This window comes from Jaculus jaculus, chromosome 1 (assembly GCF_020740685.1).
Source record: "Jaculus jaculus isolate mJacJac1 chromosome 1, mJacJac1.mat.Y.cur, whole genome shotgun sequence".
Classification (NCBI taxonomy): domain Eukaryota; kingdom Metazoa; phylum Chordata; class Mammalia; order Rodentia; family Dipodidae; genus Jaculus; species Jaculus jaculus.
The window spans coordinates 34,526,210-34,554,085 of record NC_059102.1 but is presented as its reverse complement, the minus strand read 5'-3'; positions in this window follow the sequence as shown (position 1 = coordinate 34,554,085).

The following is a 27,876-nucleotide window of genomic DNA, read 5'->3' as shown; positions in this document are numbered from 1 at the left end:
CTCCCCATTGCTGGGATTAAAGGCATGTGCCACCACACCGGCTACACACACATACTTACATCTGGGCACACATTGTCAGGCTGCCTTCCCACCATACATTCCCATCCAAAGACAGTATTTACACTTTGCTTAGCGATTGGGCCCTTTCTTCCAAGATAGTGCAGCAGCTACAGAAACTGGTTCTTCAGGTCAGTTTCTATATGTGCATGTGTGGCTGTAAGAGCCTGGCCCACACGAGTGTCATAGACCTTTCTATGTTTTCTATGTCAACACAAGGCCTATCTATAAGCTGAGGTCATGCATGAGTATTCTCAAGAAAGACTTAAACTCTCCAATCTAATCATCCTTTGCTGCGGGATGTGGTGGTGCATGCCTTTAATCCCAGGCAGAGGTTGGAAGATCACCATGAGTTTGAGGCTATCCTGAGACTATCGTGAGTTTGAGGTCAGCCTGGGCTAGTGTGAAACCTTGCCTCAAAAACCCAACCACCCCCTCCACAAAAAAAACAAATTATCCCCTGTCACTTCAGTGCAGGGATGTGGTCCTTTTCAGCCCCTTTGGCCCCAAGTGTCAGTCTTGCCATTATCTCTGATGTCTCCTGGTCAAGGTTGTTAGGGAGAGAAGGACTACGGTGGGACCACAAATGTTAAGTCAGACTTTCTTTAGAAGATATCGCTGTCACCACAGCTGAAAGAAATAGATTGGTTGGTGGAAGCATCATGCCAAAGCACTGGGCTGGCCCTAGCTCACTCTGGCAGAGTCCTGAGACTAGGAAAGGGGATGCAGTGCATGCCGCATGCTTTTCCTGAACGTAGGGCCTCCCTTACAGAATCTCCTAGTGCTCCTCCCTGCTCCATCAGCCCACGATCATCAGTATCCCACACACATATCACCCTTGCACACCCACATTCACCTATGATCCCAGAGCCTGCACACGGCCCTTCTGGCCACTCCTGTACTCTCATTCCCACACAATCTGACGATAACAATTTCCATGCCCATATGCTCACATCCTTGCATATAATTCATTTACAGAATTTGATACAACCCCACTTACATACATCCAGCCACCCAATATTCACTCCTATGCAGTTCACACGGACACACTTCATTTGCCCCAAGGCCATATAATCACAAGCCCCTCAAGTCGCCATCATCTGGGTGGTTACAATCACATCTCTATGTCCTGCAAATCCACCCAACACTCCTTTCTCAGGGTTCCACAAAATTCAGTCATAATCACACCTTTTCATCCTCCTCAAGTTTCTGGAAAAAATGCAATTACCTGGACAATCTTATAGTGCCATAGACAGTCTTACAATACAATAGCCTATCCAATCTGCCCTTCTTACTGAGCAAGTAGGATAACAGACTCTTAAGAGAGGAAAAATGTCATACAACAAACCCAAAGTTAAGAGTAACCCTAGGCTGATAAGTCCCATTTCATGACTTCCAGCTACTTTCTCTCTCTTCTATGGCAAAGCCTGTCCCTCTTCTCCTCCCTTGTGGCCCCCTATGCCAACCCCTTACACTGATTTTCAGAAACATTTAAATAAAGCTCTTGAAGAAGCAGGCAGTCAGGTGACTGGAACAAGTATGACTTTTGGGTAATATTTTTTTTAATGAGAGAGAGAGAGAGTTAGAGAATTGGCATGCTAGGGCCTTAGCCACTGCAAAAGAACTCCAGATGCCACCTTGTGCGCATGCGTCACCTTGTGCATCTGGCTTACATGGGTTCTGGGGATTCGAACCTGGGTCCTTAGGCTTCACAAGTAAGCACCTTAACCACTAAGCCATCTCTCCAGCCCCTGGGAAAATATTTTAATAATTTAAATTTTTCATTTTGTTTATGAGACAGAATTAGCATGCCAAGGCCTCTAGTCACTGCAATTGAACTCCAGATGCATGTACCATCTTGTGCACATGTGCAACCTTGTGCACATGAATCACTTTGTGTGTCTGGCTTACATGGGTTTTGGGTCCTAGACTTCTCAGGCAAGTGCCTTAACCACTAAGCCTCTCTCCAGCACTGTAATAATATATTTTGTTTCTATTTATTTATTTGTAGAGAGAGAGGAAGAGGAGAATGAGAGAATAAGAATGGGTGCACCAGGGCCGCTTGCCACTGCAAACAAACTCCAGATACATGCTCCACTTTGTGCATCTGGCCTTAAGATGCACTGGGAATCAAACCCAGGCCATCAGGCTTTGCCAACAAGTGCCTTAAATCGCTGAGCAATCTCTCCAGCCCACATAGTAATGTTTAAAAGACCTATCTTAGAATATCAAATCACTTGTATGGTGGTGACAAGGCCTACAGAAAATGTTTGCAAAACATTTGTTGGGCATTTACTGTACTCTAGACACTATGCCAAGCACTTTTTCTATTATCTCTTTTAAGTTCTTAATAGTAGTTTTGAATATGCTTATCTCTCCATCACAGAAGAGAGAAGCAAAGCCCAGAGAATTTCTTGTGCCAAGGTTACTCAGCTGGCTAATTTTTAGGTCAAGATTATATCCTGCTTTAATTCCAATTCTGATGTTTATGCTTCACACTGCACATCTTTTCAATAACTGAGGTTGTTCTTTAGTGAGTCCTTATTCTGCTACAAGCACTGTGCTAATGTACATAGTTTCTAAACCTCCTTATAGGCAAGGAGACAGAGGCCTGGAGAGTGCTTAATGAACGGTCTTTTGTCATCAGAGAGAGGAAAATTCTAATTTCAAAATCAAATTCAGCTGCATTTTTATAACCAGGTAAATCCTTCAGATCAAGTGAATCTTTAGTGGACCTTATCATCCCCATTAGTTGGTTCATTTCAAACCATCCTGCCTTTCTCACTGCTCTGTAATTCCTTGCATCTCTCACCCCAGTGCATCATAGGCAGAGGGCTCCTGCTGTGGCCACATACACAGTTCCTCTCTTCCACTCACCAGCTGAAGTCATATGCAGGCGCAAGTCTCACACACACTAATAAGGCCACTGTGGTTTAATCAATTAGCAAGAACATTAGGGAGTGGAGTCAAAATACCTGGGCTCCAGTTCCATTCCTTACTCACTGTAAGACCACAGGCAAATTACTTTCTCTGCCTCAGTTCCTGCATTTGCAATACTGGAATAGTAATTTCTCTCTCTCAGGGTTGCTGTGAATTTAAAGTATTGTATGTCTGGCATATAGTAGGCACTTAAGATTTGCTACCCCCATTCTCACAGAAGTACATCAGCAGCACTCATACCAACCCAGACAGAGTCAGTCACACAGACCTGTGGGCAGGCCACACTACAGTTGTGTACAGATTTGTTTGTGGTAAGCTATCAAAGTTGTTGAGAAGGAGGGCTCTTAAGAAACCTGGGCGGGGCTGGGCGTGGTGGCACACGCCTTTAATCCCAGCACTTGGGAGGCAGAGGTAGGAGCATCACCATGAGTTCGAGGCCAGCCTGAGACTACATAGTGAATTCCAGGTCAGCCTGAGTTACAGCGAGACCCTGCCTCACAAAAGAAAAAAAAAAAAAAAAAAAAAAAAAACCTGGGACTGGGCTGGAGAGATGGCTTAGCAGTTAAGGTGCATGCCTGCAAAGCCTAAGGACCCAGGTTCAATTCTCCAGGTCCAATGTAAGCCAGATGCACATGGCAGTGCATGCATCTGGAGTTCGTTTACAGTGACTAGAGGACCTGGCATGACCATTCTCACTCTCTCTCCCTCTGACTCTAATAAATAAATAAATTAATTAATTATTTAAATAATTTTTTTTTAAGAAGAATCTGGGACTGGGTGTGGTGGCACACGCCTTTAATCCCAGCACTCAGAAGACCGAGGTAGAAGAATTGGTCCAGGTCAGCCTAAGCTACTACAGTGAAACCTTATTTTTTTCTTTTACTTTTTGCTTTCCTCCCTCCCTTCCTTCTTTTTACTTTCGTTGTAAAAAAAAAGAAGAAACCAGATAGTTTGGATAAATGCTCCTTTTGCCATCCCCAGCTGGGCCTCGATTTTCTCATCTTTAAAATGGGATGTCGCTCTCTTCCTAGGATTGCTGAGAGAAGCGCAGAGCCAGGCGTCTGGGGGCATGGGTGGGTCCGGAGTCCGTGGCTGCGGTGGTCCCGGCACGCGCGCCTTCAGCACCCTGGACAGGGGCGGCCCGCGCTCCCCGGCCTGCGCGCCCCCGGCGGTGAGCGCTCCCGCCAGCTCCGGGCCGCGCCGCGCCGCCGCCGGGAAGCGGAGAGAAATCCCAGGTTTTCTGAGCCGCCCGCCGCTCGGGCTCTGCGTCTGGCGGAGACAATGACTTGGATACGCTCGGGCAGGTCTCTCCGAGGCCCCGGGTCATTTCAGACCTGGGCTCGGGTCCTTGGGCCGAAGCTGGATCCGGGCGAGGGGTTGGGGTGGGGCTGGGGCCTCTAAGGTCCGTGCCTCAGTCTCCCCGCGAGGACTACGGAAATGGCCACAGAGGCCTCCGGGGGGGCCTGAGTCCCCCGCAGAGCCCCCGCTGTCCTCGGGAGGGGCTGGCTTGGGGGTGGGGAAAGCGGCCTCCGGAAGCCGGCCCAGGGCACGATTAGCAGGGAGCCTAGTCGCCCGCGAAGGCTGATTTAATTAGGTGACACGGTGCCAGGCAGGGATGCGGGGGGAGGGGAGAGCAGGGTCAAAACATTTTGTAAAAATCTGTTTCACAAACGCTGCTGCTCCCCTCGGGCCAGAGAGAGATTATGCCGACTTTGGTGTCCATCAAGGCTGGCAGGAGGCAGCGGCAGCTCAAGTCATTTCTTCCTCCTCGGTCTCTCTATTGTCCAGTTCCACAAAACAGCCAACTCCACTGGTGCCAGCTCAGGCGAAGGAGGGGAAAAGGACGGTGGTGACCTGGGAAAAAGACCCCGCAAGGTGGAATACACACACACACACACACACACACACACACACTATTAGCAGTAGTTACAGGAAGATTACTTCCCAAATAAAGCTATTTGTTGAGGCCTTCCTAGCTGTCTGATCTCCTTTATTTATCCTCTGTGCCCCAGTTTCTTCATTCCTAAAATAGTAAGGACCCTTTTAGAGTTAATGTGAAAAGTAAAGGAAACTGGTATATAATAGTATTGCTTTATTACTACCACGACTGTCAGTGGTAGATGCCTGGTAACTTAAGATCCTTTGTCCCTAGTCCTCATAACAACCCCATATCATAGGTTGTCCCCATTTGACAGATGTGGAAACTGACAGTCCATGTGTTAAGAAATTTGCTGTCACTGATCTGGTCAGATCTAGGAATCGGACTCAGGACTATTTGATATTAAGGCCTGCGCCTTTTCATGGTCCCAAGCTGCCTGGTTCCCACCTGGGACCTTATCTCCATTAACCTAACTGGTCCCATGACACAATTGTGCATGATTTGCTCCTTTCGTGTCTGGCACACCCAGATACTCTTGTGGCACTGAGTCATAGGAACATGCAGTGTACACACCCATGCACACATATGTGTGTCATGAGAGATGATTGCACCCTCCTATGGACAGAGGCTTATAAACTCATTGCTTCACTCAGAAGTAAAGCAACCCACACACAAGTGTCAATATGTCATCAGCCACATGCAAAGCACCCTGTCACAAGGGAGATGGATTGTTACACTAAAAAAAGGTACATGCAACATCTCAGAAGAGATTCAGAACACATGAGTCTACAGAAAAACAAAACATGTAACACTTTCATATTCAAATATACCAAGGAAGTAAGATATGAACAGTTACACACAGGAAGACTGATTTTTTTTGTTTTGTTTTTGCATGACACCATTTACACGGAAACATGGGGATACACAGCTTCAGCATACACACCACCTCATGGACAGACATAGCCATACACTATACACACTATACACACTATACACTCATACACGAGAGATGTAACCAGATCTAGATGGCATTAGGGGGACAAAGTCAAAAGCCAGCTTCCATATATGTACTTCCCAGACACACCTACACAGCTCAGTGGGGATGGGGAACTGTAATCTCACAGCCACACATGCACATGAACGCAAACATGCAGTCTCAGACCCACCCAAGAGCTCCCTGCCTCCCAAAGTCTTCAGGGCCAGGGAGTCACTTGACTCTCCTTTCCCTTCCCCCAACTGAGCCCAGAGCAGAAGCAACACAGCCCTCCAGCAGACATGGGGAGGGGATCCTAGACAGCCAGTCTTGGGGACACCATATCTATCACCACAGCCAGCCCAAGCTGTGGCCAGCCACTGGGGACATGGGAGCTGTCCTCCCATCTTCCAAATTCATTCCTACTACCATCCAAGTCTCACACTGCAGCATTTCAGAAGGGGACAGACACCTTCACCAGCATCCTCTTTTCCTAGGGGGCCCAGGCTCTCAAATCTCTGCCCCACCTGTTGTCACCTACCTGCACAGGTGCTCTGTCTCAGCAGCTCAAAGCTCCAGCTTGGGCAAGGTCCCGAAGGCAAGTGGGTGGAGCTTGGTCCATCCTCTGTATGCCCCCCCCCCCAAGTTCTAGCTCCCTCTGCAGCTGCCCCCTCCAGCTCCAGGCCCCCTGGGTAGCCCCCTCCCTCCCTGCTGCCTGCTTGCCCAATGCGGTGTCTCTTCTCTGAAATCCAGACTAGGGACTGGGGGGAGGGGGAGGATCCCAGGAGAGGAAGTGGCATCTGACGCCCCAGCACCAAACCTGGGGGGCTGTAGGGGGGAGGGGAGGAGCAGGGCGGCTTCTCATTGTGTGAGGGAAATTTTATTTTTAACAGATGCTAAGGCAGATGGCGCAGAATTAACAGAAAATGGGAGAGGAAAGAGAGGAAGAACATTACTGACTCCGGAGAGAGTGGACATTAAAAAAATAAAGAATAAGGGAATGAAAACAAGTTTAAGTGCTCTCTCCGGGGGGGAGGGGGGAGGGAGGGGAGCTGAGAGGCAGAGAGGGACGCAGCAGCGTGGTGATAACCAGAGGCGTGAAATTACAAAAGTAAAATTTGTGGGACTCGGGAGGGGCCGAGAAGGCCCCAGTTTCATTGCAAAACTCACTCAGAAATTACTGATGTGATGTTTGAGCTTTTATCATTAATAATAATCGAGAGAGGAGGGGAAGACAAAAGGACTCATGGGGTGGGGGGGCTTTGAGGCACCAGGAGAAACGGGGCTTGAGCTGTGGGGGAGGGGCAAGAAAGAAGTCATCTCTGCGACAGAAAAGAGAAGGGACAAGAGAAAAAACTCAGGGAGATAGAAGAGAAACTGTGGCACTGAGAATAAAAGAATAAAGCGAAATAAAAGGAAAGAGCCACCACAGAAAAAGGGAGGAAGGGAAGCTGTAGAAAGGGAATTCTGGGAAATGGAAGAACACTTCAGAAGATTCAGAGGTGGAGGGCTACACAGAGATAAGAAAGAACAGGACAGGGCAGAGGAGGCGCCGAAGAAGACATGAGAACCACACAGGGGCAAAACACACAGGGACACTCATGAGTAAGGCAAGAGCCCCAAAGATGACTAAGCAGTGGTCAAGGTGGCCAAAAGCAGAGGGCCAAGGGAAGTAGGAGACAGAGAGAAAGAGAACCAATCAGAAACGGATAAAGAAAAAGAGACTAAAAGTAAGAGGCAGACACGGAGTCAGGACAAAATGAAAAGAGGCCAAAAACCAAGATCTTGAAAGACACGCGGACCGAGTTGGAGAGAGAGAAATTTCAAGAGACAGAAAGGGAGCCGCACAGTTAGTTAATAGGTGAACGAGAAGAGCGAGAGGAGAAAGAGGCAGAGACAGAGATGCGGAGAGGCTGTGGGGGCGATGGCAGAGAAGGCAGGAAGGGAGGAAGGGATGCGAGACAAAGAGGAATGGCCGTTTATCTCTCCTCCCAAATTAATTGAGGCTACATCAGCCTGAGCCACTAAAATGGAGCGATTATGAATGGGTTAGTCACAGGTGGAGTTAAAGGCCTTCAGAGGGATATTAGCCAAAATTGAGTGGCTTTTAATTTCTTTCTAACGAGAGACTGTGGCTGGGGAACCAGGCACCGCCTCCACTCAGCTCCACTGCTAAACACGGTGTGGGGGCAGCCTGGGCCACTCACCACCTGACCTGTGTGGCATAGGCAGCCAAGTGGAAATGACCATGTCTGCAACATGACTGCAACATGCTTGTGACATGCCTGCAACATGCCTGTAACAATGGTGACAGCCAGAAATGGCCAGGCCAGGGCACACAGTGAGGCAGAGGCTGAGCAGTCTGTGTGTGTACATGCTCATATGTGCACATATGTGTGTGCGAGTACACGTGCATGATGTGAGCAACTTCAAGTGTCCCTCCTCAGGTGCCATCCACCTATACTGAGCCAGGGTCTTTCACTGACCCGGAACTCTCCAAATAGGCTAGACTGACTGACCAGTGAGTTACAGAGATTTGCCTGTCCCCCCCCCCAGTGATAACATTTCATTTATTTGTTTTTGTTTTTTTTGTTGTTGTTGTTTTTTCTTTTCGAGGTAGGGACTCACTCTGGCCCAGGCTGACCTGGAATTCATTATGTAGTCTCAGGGTGGCCTTGACCTCACGGTGATCCTCCTATCTCTGCCTCCCAAGTGCTGGGATTAAAGGCATGCGCCACCACGCCCGGCTGATAACATTTTTTAAAGGTGGGTTCTGGGGATTAAACTCAGGTCTGGGCTGTAAAAATTGTTTAGTGGTTAAGGTACTTGCCTACAAAGCCTAAGGACCCAGGTTTTGACTCCCCAGAACTCATGTAAGCCAGATGCACATGATGGTGCATGTGTCTGGAGTTCATTTGCAGTGGCTAGAGGCCCTGGTGTGCCCATTCTCCCTCTCTCTGTCACACACTAATAAATAAATAAATAAAATATTAAAAATAAACTCAAAGCCAGGCATGGTGGTGCACACCTTTAATCCCAGCACTCGGGGGGGCGGGGCAGAGATAGAGTATCACTATGAGTTTGAGGCCACCCTGAGACCACAGCAAGACCCTAACTCAAAAAACCAAAAACTAAAAACAAACACGGGCCCTCATATTTGTGAGGCGAACACTTTACTAACTGAGCATCTCCCCAGCCTCTGAAATATGACTTTCTCAACTGCCTTTCCAACTCATGGCAGATTCATGGCTCTGTCCCTTTGGCTAAGCCTAAATTTCCCCATCTATAAAGTGAGGGAGCTGAAATTTCAATCCCTTTCGGCACCAACAGGTTATGATTCTACACAGGGAGACTTTCTTATCCAAGGGTCTCCTTCCACTGCCGCACATGCAACACATGGGATAAGACATGCAAGCCAGGTTTTTTTAAAGCATTTGTGACTAGAATGAGGGGTGTGAACTAAACAGAGGGTTCCTGGTTTAGCATAGTACACGTCAGAACCAGGGCAGTGACACTCAGGTTTAGGTGCATGAGTGACAAACACTTCACTGGGTAGCCTGGAGGCTAACGGGGGCCAGAGAACAGGAGAGATCACTGGGTCTTCAGGAGTGCAAAAATGGAATAGCTTCAGGTGACTCATGAGTGCTGGAAAGAACTGGAGGGCAGAGGACATTTCTAGTGGGGACGCCAGAAACTGAAACTGACCCTACATGTAAATATGGTGGGCAAAAGGGAGAGCAAACGGGGGAGATGGTGCGGAAGGTGGTCAGTGGCTGTGGTCATGCAGGGCTATGAGATTTGGGTGGGAAGGTGACTCCTGCCACAGTGGCTTCAGAGCGAAAGCAGGAGGGCACTTGGAGGCCTAAGGGCTCTGGGAAAGTTGCACAGAAGGAGCAGGTGGGGGGGCAGGGAAACAAGGGAACAGTTGAGGGATCTGAGTGAAGTGGAGAAGAGAAGGCAGGCACAAAGCAGTAACATGGAAGGACTTGATTGATACCTGAGTGAAGTTGAGCACAGGACACAAGGAAGAAGTGACCTTAGGGTATTAAAGCTAATATCTGGGAGAACGCTGATGACCATGATCAGGTGGGTAAACTTGAGTGGGAGCTGAAAGGGACAGCAGCACGTTGGCTTCCAGCCACGAACAGGAAGAAGTTGAGAGAGGCAGGCTGGTTCAGTGACAGGACACTCATCTAAACCCCTAGGTGGCCCAGCTTCCTGTCCTGTCCCAGCCAGGAATGAGTTGCAAGACCCGAGCCATCCGCTACCCAACGTGGGCATGGGTGTGCACTCCTTTTATGCTTCCCTCCAGGTCTCTGACTCTGAGACTCAGACACAAAGCCAGAGACTGAAATGAAAACAGAGACAGGGGCCAGAAGAGAGATGGCAATAATTCTCCCTGCCTGCAGGTCCCCTGAGCCAACAGCTGCGCCCCCTCCTTATTGAAGCTCCATTAATACTCAATTAGGGGGCTTGATGGGTTGAGCCTGTAAGCACCCCCCCACACACACACACATAGGCAGCACCCACTCAAGGGTTGGTCTAATGAGCCCATGGGGAGAAGGCCTCACTCAAATTGGTAACTAACTCCAGTGGCTGCCCAGTGGTCCCTGCCTCCTCCCTCCTCTTCTTTCCTCTAGGGTAGAGTCCAGGGGACTCGTGGACACGGGGAGAATGAGATGGAGAACAGGAGCAGGAAAGACAGCGCCCATGGTGGAGATGGAGAGATGAAAGGGAGAAGGCCCTGGAGCAAAGGAAGTGGGAGGGGAGAAGTGAAGAAGAACCGTGAGAGTGTGTGAGAGAGAAAAATGACAGGCCCTGAATATTGGGCGCCCTCACTTTAAATCAAGATAAAAGACTGAAGTGGAAAATGAGAGTCCGGAGAAGCCCCGGACGGCTCGGGGCGCTAATGGAAACACATGGCTGCCGGCTGCGGGCTTGTCAGCTTCCCCCGGCGCTGCCATTCCCGTCTGATAATCCGGCCTGCCATAAAATTAGACTAGCAAATACCTCCTGACAAAGATGCATGTTTCTCTCTATTGTGCCATCATAAAAAAAACTCCGCTGGTGACTCGGGGAGCCGCAAACTTCAATTTAAATTTACAGTGCTGCGGAAGGAAAGTGATATGCACTCAAAAATTTTAATAACCTATTAAGTTACGACTTCAATTTCATTTTATGAATATTTTCCTTGGGGAGCACGGCTATCACAGAGAAAGATAGAAATTTAAAAAAGATAAATAGTGCCATTAATCTCCAACATTTCTCTTCCATTATCCTTGAAAATTAGGAGTTATTTTTGTTCAGATCTTCATGTAATTAGCTCCCTCCACTTGATTCACTAGCCAGAAAATGACCATGTTCAGAAAATTAAAAATTTGTCATTAAGTGGAATTTAACATAATATCATTTATCTTTATCTATTCCCCAGCTGACAGCAGGAAGCCTTGGCTGCCTTACCGGCTGGTGTGTCAGAGTGGGGAGGGATGCTGGGAGAGATAGATAGAGATAGAGACTGAGGGAGGGAGAGACGGCCAGCAGGGAGGTAGCCAGACAGGAGTGAGAAGGGAGAAGAGGAGGTCTGAAGAGCTGAGACGTCAACTCCAGTGGGGTGAGAGAGGAGGTGGAGGCTGCTGGTGGCAGCAGGGTGTGCTCCTGACAGTAAGGCCCATGGGAGGAGTTGGGGTTAGCAGAGGAGAGGCAGAGGGGACACCAGTAGCCGATGCCCACAGAGGAAGGCGGCTGGTTAGTGGGGCTAGGGTGAAGAAGTGACTTAGGAGGACAGAAATCCAGCAAAAGGAATGAAATCTCAGAACAGGGGTTAGGAATGGGTCAGGAGAACTTGGTGTCACAGGCCTTCCCATCTGGTGGGAACTGGCCCGGGATATCTGGGGTCAGACATGCTGACCACAGGCTGGCTTCTGGGAGACAAGATACAGTCCAGAAGCCAGAGGAGAGGGAAGAAAGTGGTGAGAACAGAAGACCAGAGGTGAAGTGGGACAGTGAGTGGCTGTAAGTCCGGAGAAAGGGCCAGAGAAGATGGAAGTGGGACAGGCAGACAGGCCGGCCAAGCTCCATTTGTGCACTCAGAACTCAGGAAGCACCAAGTTCATGATCTTCAGACAAGCCTTTGAACTTCTCTCAGGGCTATATGACTGCCTTTCCTCCTCCTGCCCCTTCTAAAAGAGCTTCCACCATGGTCCCCCCTCCTCAGACACACACCCCCAAGTCAAAAACTCATCCACTAAACTGCTCAGACCTGAGTTCTGAGTGGAGAGAGCTGCAGCTGAGCCTGAGAGACTGAGAATTGGATAAAGGGATTAAACAGTGGCACATTAGTGAGAGATTTAGAGTGTAATAAACCCATTTCATAATAATATGTGCGTTGGGGCCAGTGATCCATCATCACAGAAGCCTGTCTGTGGCACAGGGAGCATTGACCTGCAGAGAAGGGACCTGGACAGGTAGTTGAAGTTTCTCCTCAGGGTCCTGGAATATGGACAAGGGGCAAACAGTGGCCCCTGGGGCCCAGAGGGTGACAGGAGGGTCCTGAGGATACCTTTAGTTTAAATTGGTCCTGGGACCAGCCAGGGGACTTCTGGGAGATATTAGCCTCCCTGGGATCCTGAGATTCCCTCGGAGCACCTGGCCTAAATCCTCTGCAGGAAGGGTAGGTGATTCTCTTAGGGTAACTCCCAAGCAGCACTGTCTGCACCCCACAGTCAGGACCCAGCAAGCTGATACTTCCCAAATCAATTCCCTGCTCCTTCTTGCTGGTGTGCTTATCTATTCCTTCCCCCGAAACTTCTGCCCACACAGCAAGCTTATGACTCTGCTCAGTCCACCCCAAGCTGCCCACCCCACTTATCCACATCCGGAGCCCTATACATCTTCCTAGAAGTGCCTGGATCTTGGACTGAGGGTCTGGGTTAAACTCTAGTTTTGCCACCGATCGACCCTAGTTTTAGCTGATCTTGACAAGTGACTTTACCTCTCTGAACCTCAGTTTCCTACCTGTCAAGTACACATAATCAGAACTACCTCACAGGAATATTCTAAAGGTCATCTGAGAGGGTAGCTTTAAAGTCAGTCTCTAAAGCAGAAAATCCTGAGCAAATGTTATTATCAGTATAATTTCACTGCATGTGGCTCCCCCACTTCTGGGCTACACTGACGTGTCATTCAGCTTATTTTCGGGGAGACTTCAGGCCTCTTAACTAAGCTCAACTGATTCAAGGGTCAGTATGAAATGACAGGCCAACGTGGTGGTTGAATATCTAAGCTACCCTTACTCTGGGGCAGAGGAAAATGTTTCCTGCTGTCTGTTCCTGTGCACTAAGGAAACTAGCTTCGGGGACTGAAACAACCAACAGTCCCTTGGAAAGCAGATGGAGAAACAAATGCACTGATTAGGTCTCAGTTGTCAGTCTTGAAACGGAGAGAAAGAGGTAGGTGGGGAAATCTGGAGACACAGACCAAGAAGAGGTGGCTTCCTGTAAGGAGAGGGGCCGGAGGGTTTGGGCTGCCACTGGTAATAGTCCAGGTGGCCAGCGAATGTGAGGATGGGGGTGCAGTCAGATGTCACTTCAAAATTCAGCCATAACTGGCTGTCTGTCTCTTGTCCATCGTTCTAGGTACTATGCCCCTCTCCTCAGCCCCATCATGAGGCTCCACCCACCTGTTGAAGCTCTGCCATCTCAGAGAGGCCAAGTGAGCAGGGTCATCGGCTCTAGCTAGAGTACCAAAGGCTCTCCCTTTGCAGTGTGGCTTGTGTTTCCAGGTCGCTTTCATATTCAACTCAGTTCAGCATCAAACTCTAGTAAATTCCTAGATCTTCAAAAGTTAAAGCCAAAAATAAATAAATAAATAAAGCTGGACGTGGTGGTGCACTTTAATCCCAGTACTCGGGAGGCAGGGGTAGGAGGATCACCATGAGTTTGAGGCCACCCTGAAAATACATAGTGAATTCCATGTCAGCCTGGGCTAGAGTGAGACCCTACCTCAAAAAACAAAACACAACAAATTAACCATGATAACCCCATCCCAATCGATGGCCTACCTGGACCCACCAGTCTGCCACAAGTCATTGATTTCTCCAAACATAAAGTTTTACTCCTGGATGAACTGGTTCAGGACATCATTGGTTTGCTCTCCCATCTCCCACCAAAATCCAATTAAATGTCATTTTCAAGTCCCCCAGTTTCTGCCAAAGGCCTTCGAGATCCCTAAAGAAAAGGAATACGAAGCTGGTTCTATTCTCACCCCGAGTTCACGATAGTACAGCCTTGGCTTCTTTCTGTAAATACTTATTCCATGCCTAACAAGATCAAGTGCAGATGCCTATAGTACAAAGTAGTGAGTGTGCCCAGGTTTCCTGTGAGTAATCCGAGTGCTCTGGCATGCCAGAGAGGGACACGCCCCTGATCTTTGCAAATTGGGCAAGGTCAGGAAAGGGATTGATGGAACAAGAGCCACTGCAGCTGTGCAGGTCCTGGCAGAGCCTGGGGGAGTGGCATGGTCAGAGGACAGAGGCACATGAACCAAGGGCCGAAGGAGGAGGAAACCAGTGTTTAATGAGCACCTACTATGCACCAAGGACACACAAGCCCCTTTCACCATGTCATCTCAGTAGCCCTTCCCAACATCCTTCGATTAAGTGCCATTGTCTCCATGTATAAAGATGAGAACTGGAATTTCAGCAAAGTTAGATAACACACCTTTAAACAGTGGAGGCTGGTCTTGAACCCATCACTGCATTCCTCTAAAATCCGTACTTCTTCCCAGAACTCAGGAGGCAGAGATAAGAGGACTGTGTGATTACAGAATGAGTTCCAGGCCATACTCAGATACATAGTGAGATGCCGGGTGTGGTGGCGCACGCCTTTAATCCCAGCACTAGGGAGGCAGAGGTAGGAGGCTTGCTGTGAGTTTGAGACCAGCCTGAGACTACATAGTGAATTCCAGATCAGCATGGACTAGAGTGAAATCGTACCTTGAAAAAAACCAAAAAGAAGAAAAAAATGGAGTAGATAATAAAATAAAAACCACAATCTGGGCTAGAGAAATAGCTTAGTGGTTAAGGCACTTGCCTGCAAAGCCAAAGGACCATGGTTCAATTCCCCAGGACCCATGTAAGCAAGATGCACAAGGTGGGCTGGAGAGATGGCTTAGCGGTTAAGTGCTTGCCTTTGAAGCCTAAGGACCCCAGTTCGAGGCTCAATTCCCCAGGACCCACGTTAGCCAGATGCACAAGGGGACACACGCATCTGGAGTTAGTTTGCAGTGGCTGGAGGCCCTGACATGCCCATTCTCTCTCTCTCTCTCTCTCTCTGCCTCTTTCTCTCTCTGTCTGTCACTTTCAAATAAATAAGTAAAAATAATACAAAAAAAAAAAAAGATTCACAAGGTGGCGTATGCATCAGGAGTTTGTTTGCCGCGGCCGGAGGCCCTAGTGTGCCCATTCTCTCTCTCTCAATCCCCCTTCTCTATCTCTCTTAGATAAGAAAATATTATTTTAAAAATCCACAATCTTTCCTCTGCAATGTGGTGCCCAATCGCTCCCCGCCCCTGGAAGATATGGTCTATGGAAAGATGTGGTCTGACTGAAAAGTTTCCAATTTACTACCCAGAAAAACTTGAAGTTGCTTAGAGATATCTAAAAGTCCCACAGAGTTTTCATTTGAATTTTTATATAACGATATATGCTTTGAGGCCAAGTGTGATGGCACATGCCTTTAGTCCCAGCACTTGGGAGGCCGAGGTAGGAGGATTGCCATGAGTTCAAGGCCACCCTGAGACTACAGAGTGAATTCCAGATCAGCATGGGCTAGAGTAAAACCCTACCTCGAAAAAAAAAAAAGATATATGCTTTGTACCTAGACCATGCAGAAAAGAGGAACAGTCGAGATGATCTCTCTGGAAGACAGTGGAGAGGGCGCGTAGAAGTGGAATCTGTCCTAACAGTCACTCGCTGTGTGAGCGCTATGCCATGTCTGGTGCCGGGGCCATCCCTGCAAGAGGCCTGGCTCGAGGTGAATCTCTACCGTGGCTCACTTGCTACCCACAGCTTTGAGAATTCAGGAGATACAGGGACACAGGAGAGACAAGGTTCCAACCACATGCTCCTTCAGTGACCCCCTCTTTCATTCCCCATTCCTAGTCTTGAGAGCCTTCTAGGCCCCTAAGCTCTGGAGTTAGAATGCTCTTTGACCTTCCCCTTCCCTGTTAACTATCCCTACTCTCTGATTCACACGTGTGCCTCTCTACCTCCCACCATCTCTTCCCTTCCTAACCTCTTTATTCCTCATCACCAATGGCTTCATCACTGAAAATTTCCCAATGAGAAAAAGTTATTTTCCAGTGACTTCCAGTAGGCTTACATTTAATTCCCCTGTTTACTAGCTTAATAAATTAGTTCAGAGCTTTAGTTTTATCTTCTGTCGAATGGGAATGATGACAATACCTACCTGTCAATGAGATAAATAAGGAAAGAGTATAGTACATGCTATATAGCAAGCATTTAAAAAATATTGGCTGGTGGGGGGCTAGAGAGGTTGCTCAGTAGTTAAAGGAGCTTGTTTGTAAAGTCTGAAGGCCCGGGTTCAATTCCCCAGGATCCATGTAAAGCCAGATGCACAAAGTGGAGCATGTGTCTGGAGTTCATTTGTGGTAGCAAGAGGTCCTGGTGAGCCCATACTCTCTCTCTCTCTCTCTCTCTCTCTCTCTCTCTCTCTCTCTCTCTCTCTCTCTCCCTGTCTACCTCATTCTCTCTCTCTCTCTCTCTCTCTCTCTCTCTCTCTCTCTCTCTCTAAAATAAATAAATAAATATTTTTTAAAATATTGGCTGGGGCTGGAGAGATTGCTCAGTGGTTAAGGCACTTGCCTGCAAAGCCTAAGGACCTGGGTTTGATTCCCCAGGATCCACAGAAAGCCAGATGCACTAAGTGGCACATGCACCTGGAGTTTGTTTGTAGTGGCAGGAAGGTTTAACACACCCATACCCACTTTCTCTGTGCCTGTCTGTCTCCCTGTCAAATTAAAAAAAAAAAAAAAAACTGGGTGTGGTGGCACATGCCTTTAATCTCAGAAGGTAAAAGCAGGAGGATCATAATGAGTTTGAGGCCAGCCTGAGACTACATAGTGAATTCCAGGTCATCCTGGGCTACAGCAAGACCTTACCTCAAAGAAAAACAAAAACAAAAATTTTTTGAATAAAATACTGGCGGTTAGCTGGGTGTGGTGGCACACACCTTTAATTCCAGCACTTGGGAGGCAGAGGTAGGAGGATCACTGTGAGTTCAATGCCACCCTGAGACTGCATAGTGAATTCCTGGTCAGCCTGGGCTAGAGTGAGACCCTACCTTGAAAAATTGAAGAAATAGCCAGGCATGGTGGTGCATGCCTTTAATCCCAGCACTCAGGAGGCAGAGGTAGGAGGATTGCCGTGAGTTCAAGGCCACCCTGAGACTACAGAGTTAATTCCAGGTCAAGCTGGACCAGAGTGAGACCCTACCTCGAAAAACCAAAAAAAAAAAAGGAAAGAAAAATTGAAGAAATAAAATACAGACGGTTGTTTGTCTCTACCATTATTCTTACTCTCACACCTTCAAAAGTTCAATGGATTATAGATGCTAAAAGACATTAAGATATTCCATTGCTTACAAAAAGACTCCTCAGCCAGGTTCTTGAGACATTTCCCCTATCTCCCCACCACACACTGATAAGAGTCAAAATGGTCCATCAGCTTTCTCACTCATGGAAGATGTAGTCTGTGGAAAGATGTGGTCTGATTGAAGAGTTTCCAATTTACCACCCACAAAAACTTGAAGTTGCTTAGAAGTATCTAAGAGATCCAGTTTTAAGTTGAATTTTTGTATAAAAATATATGATTTGAACCTAGGTAGATCATACAGAAATTTTATGTTAAAGTTTTGAAGAATATCCATGCAAAAGATCCATGTCTTGAAATCTTAATAAAAGGCCACATGCTTACTTAAGTATTTTGAACTCTTTTTAACATATAAGAGTTTGCAATAATGATAAAATGCTTGACATATTTTTTATTATATAATTAATTGATATATTCATTTATATGAGCACATGTATGCACATGTGTGCCTGTGTCTGTATGGGCTGGGATCTCTTGCTGCTGTAAAGGAACACCAGACACTTGCACAACTTTTGTATGAAGTTTACCATGGGTGGCTTGGGAATTGAACCTTCAGGCTTTACCAGCAAACATCTTTAGTTGCTGAGCAATCATTTCAACCCCAGACATGTTTTTTCCTAAGAAGGAAAAAACCAAAATTGGAGCCTTTATAAATATGAGCTAATAAGACCATCTTATAAACTGAGATTTAAAATAGAAGGATGGGCTGGAGAGATGGCTTAGTGGTAAAGGTGCTTACTGCAAAGCCAAAGGACCTAGTTTCAATTCCCCAGGACCCACATAAACCAGATGGACAAGGGGGCCCTGGTGCACCCATTCTCTCTCTCTCATTCTCTCTCTCCTTCTTCCCCTCCCTCTCTCTCTCTTTCTATCTGTCTCAGATAAATAAGATTTTTTTTTAAATATGAGGAAGTTCTCTACTTAAAAAGGAAGCTTGAAACCATTAGTAAATGGGAAGTCACACAGACCGGGGTCCCAGTCCTTCCCTCTGTTTCTTAGACTTTCAAGCTTTACTTCTTCTGAAGATAAGAAAGTGTGTGTGTGTGTGTGTGTGTGTGTGTGTGTGTGTGTGTGTAAAATCTCTAGTACACAGGATGAACAAGTTTGCACCTATAATTCCAGTGCTCCAGAAGCAGAGGCATGCAGATTATAAGTCTAAATTCAGGCTGGGTTGCAAAATGAGAGAAAGAAAACAAAACAAAACAAAAGTTCGGGCTGGGAAGACATGTCAGCAGTTAAAAGTGCTTGTTTGCAAAGCCTGCTGGTCTGGGTTTGATTCCCCAGTAGCCACAAAAAGCTAGATGCACAAAGTAGAGCATGCATCTGGAGTTTGTTTGCAGTGGTGAATAGCAAAATAAATAAATTAAAAAAAAAAAAAAAGAAATAGGGAGTGCTGGTACCTTGCTTGACAAAATATTGGCAACATCATACAAGGACCTGAACTAAGAGCTTGCGTAGATCATTATATGTTGTTCTTGGAACAACTCTGTAATCTCATTTAAAGATGAGGACTGTGAGGTTTAGAGAGTTTACCAGTGGTCCCCAATCCATACACCATGATGTTGGGCGTTGAATCTAGGCACTCCAACATTAAAGCACGCATGTAATGAAAAATAAAGAACCCTTACTAGGTACCAGGCACTGTCTTAAGTTCTTTTACCTATGAGGGGAAAGAGTTTTTGAGACAAGAGTCTAACTATGTGATCCAGACTGGCCCAGAACTCTAGAGCCCTGTGCTTCAGCTTCCCACGTGCTGGGATTGTAAGCAGACGCCATCCAGTCTGGGTCTATACTGCTCTTTTACATGTTTTAATTCATAATCTCCTCCCAGCTACTGTAGCTGCTTGCACTTCTTATAGGACTTGTGCCATGTAACTTTTCCCAAGGAGGTGGGTGGAGGTGGAGTCTTCCCTATATAGCTGGGCTGGTCACTGGTCAAGTGACTTGTCTGGCCAATAGAATGTTTGCTTTTTTTTTTTTTCTTCTGGTCTTTTGGAAGTTGGGTCTCACTCTAGCCCAGGCTGACCTGAAATTTGGTATGTAGTATCTAGGTGGCCTCGAACTTATGGCAGTCCTCCTATCTCTGCTTCCCAAGTGCTAGGATTAAAGGTGTGAGCCACCACGCCTGGCATGGCCAGTAGAAACTAACAGAGGTGTCACACAGTGGGTTTAGATCACAGCAGTTTCACTGCCTTAGCAAGCAGCATAAAGAAGCCTGGACTGTCGAAGCCAGTGGAGGGAAAGAGGCTCTGCTGGGTGAGTGGCTCTCGGGAAGGGAACCAAAGCTTTCCAGCCAGTAACCAACATCAATGGCCAGACATGTCCCTGAGGCCACTTTGGCTATTCAGCCAGCTACTGAGTTTCCAGATGAATGCAGCCATGTGAGAAAACTCAGATGGCACCACTCAGAGCAGAAGAAACACCCATCCTACCCACATAATCATGAAAAATAAAATATTATTGTTTAGCCAGGCATGGTGATGTATTCCTGTAATCCCAACACTTTTTGATGGGGTATCCAGGAGGATCAGGAGTTCAAGTTCATCCCTGGCTACATAGCAACTCTGAGACCATCCTGGGATACATGAGAGCCTGTCTCAAAAACCAAAAAAGGGGGCTCAAGAGATGGTTTAGTGGTTAAAGGCACATGCTTACAAAACTTGACAGCTTGGGTTCAATTCCCCAGTACCCACAAAAATTCAGATGCACAAAGTGGAACATGCATCAGAGCTCATTTGCAGTGGCAAGTTGCCCTATTGTGATCATTTTTTCTTTCTTTCTTTCTCTCTCTGTCTCTCCTTATAAAATTTTTGAGAAATTAGACTACTCATTTTTTTAAAAAAATTATTTATTTATGAGAGAGAGAGAGAGAGAAGGACAGACAGACAGAATGGGCACGCTAGGGCCTCTAGCCACTGCAAACAAACTCCAGGCACATGTGCCATCAAGTGTATCTGACTTATGTGGTTTCTGGAGAATCAAATCTAGGTCCTTAGTCTTCATATGTAAATGCCTTAACTGCTAAGCCATCTCTCCAGCCCCCAAAATATTTTTTTAACACCAAAAATGCTGGGTATGGTGTCATACATCTTTAATCCCAGCACTTGGGAAGCAGAGATACGAGGATCACTGTAAGTTCATGGCCACCTTGAAACTACATAGTGAATTCCAGGTCAGCCTGGGCTAGAACAAGACCCTACTTTTATACCCACCCCCAATAAAAAGGTCTGGAGAAATGGCTTAGCTGTTAAGGTGTTTGCCTGCAAAGCCAAAGGACCCAGGTTCAATTCCCCAAGACCCACATAAGTCAGATGCACAAGGTGGCACATGCATCTGGGGTTTGTCTGCAGTGGATAGAGGCCCTCATCCTTGTGCACCCAGTCTCTCTGTCTCGCAAATAAATAAATAAAAATATTAAAGGAAAAACACCAAAAAAGAGAGCTCATGCCTATAATCCCGGCACTTGGGAGACATCTCTATGAGTTAAAGGCTAGCCTGGGCTACAGAGTGAACGCTAGGTTAGCCTGACCTACAGTGAGATGCTGCCTGAAATAAAAAGAAAAGAAAAAGATTATTGTTTTTCTGGGAATGTAGCTCTATGGTACAGTACTTGCCTACTAATAAAAAAAAAAAAAGTAATCCTTGGCTAGGGGTGGGGGTGCACCCCTTTAACCTCAGCATTTGGGAGGCAGAGGTAGGAGGATCGTCATGAGTTGGAGACCACCCTGAGACTACATAGTGAATTCCAGGTCAGCCTGGACTAGAGCAAGACCCAACCTCAAAAAAAAAAAAAGTAATCCTTATTTACAACCACCAAAATCTTGGGTGATATATCACATAGCAATGGATAACTGAATATGGCACATAATACTATCTCCTTACTCTGCTAACAGGAAAGCTAGTTATAAGGGGTCAATCAAGTCATCCATCGATAATCCACTAATGAGTGACAAAACCAAAGCATTCTGGCTCCAGAAGTCATATCAACCATCAATAGAGAATGTCTGGCTGGGACTGCAGAGATGGCTCAGTGGTTAAAAGCACTTGCTTGCAAAGCCCAATGGTCCGAGTTTAATTCCTCAGTACCCACGTAAAGCCAGATGTACAAGTGGCATGTGCATCTGGAGTCAGAAGAGGCCCTAGTATACTCACTCTGTCTGCCTCTTTCTCTCTGTCTCGCTCTCAAATTTTTATTTATTTATTATTTTAGAAAGAGATAGAGGCAGACACAAGATAGGGTGAGTCTGGTGCACTAGGACCTCTAGCCACTGCAAGTGAACTCCAGATGCATGCACCAGTTTGTGCATCTGGCTTTACGTGGGTACTGGAGAATTGAATCTGGGTCCTTAGGCTTTGCAGGCAAGCACCTTAACTGCTGAGCCAACTCTCCAGCCAATTTTTAAATTTGTTTTTTAATGTAATATTTTTATTTATTTATTTGGGGGGGGAGAGAGAAACAGGCAGGAAGAGAGAGAGAGAGAATGGGTGTGTTAGGGCTTTTGGCCACTAAAAATGAACTCCAGATGCCTTTGTCACCTTATACATCTGGCTTAATGTAGGTCCTAAGGAATTGAACCTGGGTTCTTTGCCTTTGCAAGCAAGCACCTTAACTACTAAGCCATCGCTTCAGCTCACATTTTAAAAATTAAGATATGGGCTGGAGTGATGGCTTAGTGGCTAAGGCCCTTGCCTATGAAGCTTAAAGACCCATGTTTGACTCTCCAGATCCCATGAAAGCCAGATTTACAAAGCACAAGGTCACACATGCTCACTTGGTGGTATAAGCATCTGGAGTTGGATTGCAATGGCTGTGGCCCTGGCATGCCAATTCTCTCTCTCTCTCTCTCTAAAATAAAACAAAATGAGACAGAATTCTAGGCTGAAAATGAACCCCTCAAAGATGCCCATGTCCTATGGGCTGAGGAGATAGCTCAGTGGTTAAACATGTTTGTTTCACCAGCGTGACAATCAGTTCAAACCCTCAGCACCCACATAAAGCTAGCTATGAGTGCCACAGACATCTGTAATCCCACCACACCTCTGACAATGAGAAGGGAAGTCAGGAGAATCTTGAGGCATGTGCAACCAGGCTGACCTTCCTGGCAGCAAGAACAAGATAGAGCCTGTCTCAAAAAAAAAAAAGTAGACGTTGAGGATCAACACTCCAAGATCATCCTCTGATCTCCACACATGCACCATGGCACTCACCCATACACACCTAAGCATATACACACAAATGCAAATATTAAATAAATATAAGATATCCAGGTCCGAGGACCTGAGACTATGTTGGCGATCATGGTGAAAGAAACATTGCAAATGTGATTATGTTAATGGCCTTAAGATGGGGAGATTCCCATGGATTATCTGAGAGTGCACAATGTGAGCGCAACACCTTCACGAAAGGGAGATAGCAAGGTCAGAGTCAGAGCAAAGGGTGATATGACATAGGACCATGAGCCATGGAATGAGGACACCTAAGTGGGACAGACAGAGCAAGGACACAAATTCTCTGCTGTAGCCCAAAAAGGAGCTGGCCCTGGCTGCACTTGACTTTAGCCCAGGGAGACCACAGACTTTGGACTTCCAGCCTCCAGAACTATAAGATAATACATTTTATTGTTTTAAACCCTCGGGTCTGTGGGGATTTGCCCTAGCAGCAACAGGTAACTGAAACACAAGGCCACTCCTACTTAGCAGAAGCTGGATCCTGCCTGAGGCACCACACAGGCCAGTCGCCTTATTGTCTGCTGTGCTTTCTGGTTCTTGGAAACCCCTCTCTGTCTTGTCTTCTCTCCCTTCACTGCCCCCCTATTAGTTTAAGCTTGTTTTTCATTTATAAGAGAGAGGGAGAAATGGTGAGCCAGGGTCTGAGCCACTGCAAACAAACTCCAGATGCACGTACCACCTCTTGTACATATGCCACCTGCGCCACCTGTGCCCATGCATCACTTGTGTATCTGACTTATGTCAGTTCTGGGGAATGGAACCTGGGTCCTTAGGCTTCGCAGACAAGCACCTTAACTGCTAAGCCATCTCTCCAGCCCGGTTTATTTATTTACTTTTATCTGCATGCATGCACTCACACACACATCCACATGTTTGGCAGGGCAGCCAGGGGCAGGGCATCAAGGTCTCTAGGTACTGCATGTCCAACTTTACACAGGTGGTTGGGGAATTGAATCTGGTTGAACCTGGACCATAGGATTTGCAAACAAGTGCCTTTTTAACTGTTGAGCCATCTGCCCAGCCCTTGTTTGTTTGCTTTTAACAGGGTCTTACTGAATAGCCCAGGTGGCTTAGAGCTCACTATGTAGTCCAGGCTGGTCTCCCATTTACGATCCTCTTACCTCTGCCTCCCAAGTGCCAAGAATAGGCTTGCATTGAAAATATCTTTTCTCTCTCTCTCATTTGTCTACCTACCTCTTCCAGGAAGTCTCTGAACATCCTGGCTCATGCTGCTCTGCCGTGCCTCTGCAGCAGGCCATGTTTCACACTTTCTTACTCAGCACTTACTAATATCAGGGCTAATGTGCTGGCAGGCAGCCCAGTGACATCCTTATGAGTATGAGTCATGGAATCCAAGGGCATGCGGCTGCAGAGGGCCCTTGAGAATCTATCCCTTCATTTTATAGATGATGAAACTGAGACCCAGGGAAGAAAAGAAAGCCATGGACCCAAGGTCACATGGCTGAGGCTCAAAGACGGGGCTCCTGGCTTCATACTTATAAGTTCATTCATTCAGCAAGTACTTACCAAGTCCTCATTAAGCTATATGCTGGGGAACCACCTCCATCACAAGCAGGTAAGACGCTTGCTTTCATAAGGAAGTCTCCAATACATGAGAATTGCTATGTCATTATTCACCATGATACATCCCATAAGGCAAGCTGAGGAAATACAAAACATGGGAAGCTATTTGAAGCAAGTCATGTAAAGCTTCTCTGAGGAGGTGGTCATTGCACTGAAACCAACAGTACATAGAGCTAACTAGGGCTTTCTAGGAGCAGAGAAGAGGATAGAAGTCTTGCATGCAAAAGAAATGGTATGTACAAAGGCCCTGGGGTAGGACAGACCAGAAGAAAGGATGAGGAGAGAAAGTCAGAATGTCTGGAGGTCCAAAATGACAGGGAGTGAGGTAAGAGTTGAAGGTTTCAGAATTCCACAGGGCTCAGACCACAATGACATAATCATACTTGACTTTTATGGTTTTTCCTCCCACCAGGGCCTTCACTTATCTCTGTAGGCATGTTAGAGATCATTATTACAGGGAGTTTTATGCCACTCTGTATTCCACTCTGTACACAGCCTTGTACCAAGCAGGTGCTCCATAAATATGTGTTGATTAACCTCCCAGCAGCGGACCATGCTGTAGATCGCTCCCTCCCCCTTGCTCTCGCTTTGGCTTCTGCACTGCCTCTCTTGTGCTTTGACTGCTCCACCATTTCCATTCCCCACTGTCTCACCTTCATCCTCACCCTTCTTTTCACCCCCTACACACACACACACACACACACACACACACACACACACACACACACATCTTGTGGCTTTCAATAGTAGAGACCTCTTCCTCCTGGGATGAGCTTCAGTTCTATGATGGCTGGGACCTTGACTGTTCACTGTTGAGTCCCCAGAGCTATTACAGCACCTGGCACATAGCAAGTACCCCATACACCTTATTTATTTCTGTATTTGTATATTTACTTATTTAAGTACTGGAGGTTGAACCAAGAACCTCACACATGCCAAGTGTATTCTCAAATACTGAGCTACATGACAGGCCCTTATAAACTGTTTGATGTCAGTACATATTGTCTGACTATCCAGAGGAAGATCAAGACCAAGCAAAACTAATCTACGGTTACTGATGTCCAAATAGCACCCATTTACAGGACATAATGACTAGAAAGGAACATGGGGAATTTGGGGAAGAGAATCTTGGTCTATATGGCCCAATGTCAATGTGTGGAACAGTCACAGGATTAATGTTCTCTACTGTGGATATGGTATATCTTTCTTGAAATCTTTATTTATTTATTTAATTTATTTATTTAAGAGAGAGAGAGAGATTGGATGGGCGCACCAGGACCTCTAGCCACTGCAAACGAACTCCAGACACGTGTGCCACCTTGCCCATTTGGCTTATGTGGATCTTGGGGAATCAAACCTAGAGCCTTTGGCTCTGCAGGCAAGTGCCTTAACCACTAAGCCATCTCTCCAACTCTGGATGTGGTATATCTTAAGGGGAAAAGGGGTGCAATGTCATTGCTCTACTGAGAAAGAATGTCTCACTTCTTTATGTGTATGATGGGTGTGTGCGTGCTCATGCATGTGAATGTGAACGCAGGCATACGATGGTGCACATGTGGAGGTTAGAGGACAACCTTGGGTGTCAGTAGTCACTTGTTCAGTTGTTCACTGGGCTGTGCTCACCAGGCTACGTGCCTCACAAACTTCCTACTGAGTCTCCTGTATCTACTTCCCTTCTTGCTCTAGGCACCGGAAAATTACAGACACTAGTACCGTAGGGTTTGGCTTTATATGGTGCTGCAGAGAGGTATTCATGTTGCACAGTGAGCCCTTTAACCACGGAACGATCTCCCCACCCTCGGACTGTCCCATTTCTAGCTGCCTTGAGGCACACGTCACTGAAATGCTCCCAGCTCCCGCGACTGCTTCCCTGTGCCTAATGCTGTCATTGCTCTGTTCCCTTATATCTCAGCTGCCAGAGTCAACCTGATGCCACACACCACACTTCCTTATCTCCCGCCTCACCCAGCTTCCTAAGACATGTGAATGCAAGTGTTCCTGTGCTCACACAGAATTTCAAGATGGCCCCACAATGTCCACTTCCAGCATCACTGATGCAATTATGTGAGGAGGCAAAAGGGAGATGATCTGGGGGTCAAGGCCAATAAAAGCCCTTTATAAGAAGAGTTTTCTCTGGCAGCTGACAGGAGAGGAAGTTAGAGATAGTCAAGGTTTAAGGTGCCACACTGTCTCCAGCTTTGAAGACAGAAGAGGCACACATGAGGACCAGGCAGTGGCATCTATTACTTTCCTGCAGACAGCTATCAAGGACACGGGACCTCACCTCATACAGTAGCGAGGAGTGAAGATCATTGCTCAGTAGGAATAAGTGGGGATGCAATCTTCCCCTGAGAAGAATGCCTACCAGCTAAGGCCTTGATCTCAGCTTTTGAGGCAGAGAGAAATCAGCTGTACCTGCGAGAGTCCTGCCCAGCCTATAAAATTAAATGAGTTCATGTTGAGTCAGGTCTGATGGTGCAGACCTATAATTTTAGCACTTAGAAGGCCAAGGTAGGAAGATCAGGAAGTTCAAGGTCATTCTCAAGGTCATAGTGAGTTTGGAGGTCAGCCTGGGCTACATGAAATGCTGTCTCAAAAAAAAAAAAATCTTTTAATGTAACTACCCAGAGATAATTGCTATTATTCAAGAGTTGTGTGAACTTTATCACCATAAACTCCACTCACATCAAGCTGCTAGGCCCGCCCCCTCATTGAGATTAATCTCCCCATGCTCAAAGGGTAGCTGCAGGGATTAAATGAGATAAACACACCAAAAAAAAAAAAAAAGGCCTTGCTCCAGTTAAGAACTCCATTCTGTCAATGGTGGCTGTTGGTATATTATCACCAGTGGCTCCAAGTGGTGGCTGATTAAATCTTCAGCCTAGCCCACAGTCCCTCCTCCCATAGCTCTCCAGTCTTTTCTTCAAGCCTTCTTCTCTTGCCCCCATCTTCTCCTTCCATCTTCATCACCTTTCCCCTCATTCACATTATCACCTATTCCCAGTGGTCTCCTCACTGATTCACACATTGCCAGTCTCCATGGCTACCAGGGCTGTTGAAAACACAAGCCAGATCATGACATGTGTTGCTTGAAACTGTTTTGTAGCTCTAATTGTTCTCAAGAAAAAAAAAAAAAAATCTTATTTTTAAAAAATATTTTATTTTTATTTATTTATTTATTTGACAGAGGAAGAGGGAGAGAGAATGGGTGCACCAGGGCCTCCAGCCACTGCAAACAAACTCCAGACACGTGCGCCCCCTTGTGCATCTGGCTAACATGGGTCCTGGGGAATCAAACTTGGGTCCTTTGGCTTTGCAGGCAAACGCCTTAACTTCTAAGCCATTCCTCCAGTCCAACTTTTTTTTTGAGACAGGGTTTCATGTAGCCCAGGCTAACCTCAAACTGGTTATGTAGTTGAGGATGGCCTTGAACTTCTGATCCTCCTGCCTCCAGGGTATCAGAATTACAGGTGTGTACCACCATGGCAAGTTTATGTGGTGCGGGGGATGGAATCCAGGACTTCATGCATGCCAGATAAGCACTCT